We start from the raw sequence: 1,601 nt of genomic DNA on the forward strand, positions 1-1,601 counted from the left end.
GAACATCCTGATTTTGAGCATTATAATTTTGAACATTCTGATTTTCAACATTCTGAGAACATGGCACAACCTCCACCCCATAAGGGAAATGGCTGCACCTAATTTCACCTACGAAAGCTTGTGCATCCAATACCCTGATGAGGATGTCCCATATGTTCTTAAAACTAGACTGATCCATTTGCTTCCAAAGTTTCATGGCCTTGCAGGTGAAGACCCGCACAAACATCTGAAAGAATTCCATATTGTCTGCTCCACCATGAAACCCCCAGATGTCCAGGAGGATCACATATTTCTAAAGGCTTTTCCTCATTCTTTAGAGGGAGTGGCAAAGGACTGGCTATATTACCTTGCTCCAAGGTCCATCACGAGCTGGGATGACCTCAAGAGAGTATTCTTAGAAAAAAAAATTTCCTGCTTCCAGGACCACGACCATCAGAAAGGATATTTCAGGCATTAGGCAACTCAATGGAGAGAGCCTATATGAATACTGGGAGAGATTTAAAAAACTATGTGCCAGTTGCCCTCACCATCAGATTTCTGAGCAGCTTCTTCTCCAATATATTTATGAAGGACTCAGTAACATGGAGAGAAGTATGATAGATGCTGCCAGTGGTGGAGCCCTTGGAGACATGACCCCTACTGAAGCCAGAAATTTAATTGAGAAGACGGCTTCAAACTCCCAGCAATTTAGTGCCAGAAATGATGTATTGTCATTAGAGGAGTGCATGAAGTAGCCACGAATTCATCTTCATCAGCTGAGACTAAGAAGCTTGAAGGTAAACTAGATGCCTTGGTTAACCTGGTAACCCAACTGGCCATGAATCAAAAATATGCACCTGTCGCCAGACTCTGTGGTTTATGCTCCTCTGCCGACCACCACATAGACCTTTGCCCTTTTGTGCAACAATCTGAAGCAATTGAACAGCCTGAAGCTTATGTTGCAAACAACTACAATAGACCTCCTCAACCTCAGCAACAAAATCAGCCACAACAAAACAATTATGACCTTTCCAGCAATAGGTACAATCCCGGGTGGAGGAATCATCCCAACCTTAGATGGTCAAATCCTTCACAACAGCAACAACAACAACAACAACCTTATTTTCAGAATGCTGCTGGCCCAAGCAGACCATACGTTCCTCCACCAATCCAGCAGTAACAATAACAACAACAATAACCCCAGAAACAGCAAACAGTTGAGGCTCCTCCGCAACCTTCCCTTGAAGAACTTGTGAGGCAAATGACTATGCAAAACATTCAATTTCAACAAGAGATCAGAGCCTCCATTCAGAGCTTAACTAATCAAATGGGACAATTGGCAACACAGTTAAATCAACAACAGTCCCAGAATTCTGACAGATTACCTTCTCAATCTGTCTAGAATCCCAAAAATGTGAGTGTCATTGCATTGAGGTCGGGAAAGCAGTGTCAAGGACCTCAACCAGCAACATCTTCCTCATCTGCAAATGAACCTGCCCAACTTCACTCTACTCCAGAAAAAGATGATGACAAAAATTTAAAGAGTAAGTTATCTAACAATTTCTATGCAGGTGAATCTTCCACTGGTAATTCTGATTTACAGAAGCAGCATATCCCTCTTC

At 42.5% G+C, this 1,601-nt stretch overlaps 1 non-coding gene across 1 annotated transcript; it reads right to left on the minus strand.

The window, feature by feature from the left end:
- Positions 1-428: 428 nt before the first annotated feature.
- LOC113001346 (small nucleolar RNA R71) lies at positions 429-535 on the minus strand. Its single transcript, XR_003266663.1, has one exon. It is a non-coding gene; the product is annotated as a small nucleolar RNA R71 (small nucleolar RNA).
- Positions 536-1,601: the final 1,066 nt, after the last annotated feature.

The sequence above is a fragment of the Glycine max genome, chromosome 14 (assembly GCF_000004515.6).
Source record: "Glycine max cultivar Williams 82 chromosome 14, Glycine_max_v4.0, whole genome shotgun sequence".
Taxonomy (NCBI): domain Eukaryota; kingdom Viridiplantae; phylum Streptophyta; class Magnoliopsida; order Fabales; family Fabaceae; genus Glycine; species Glycine max.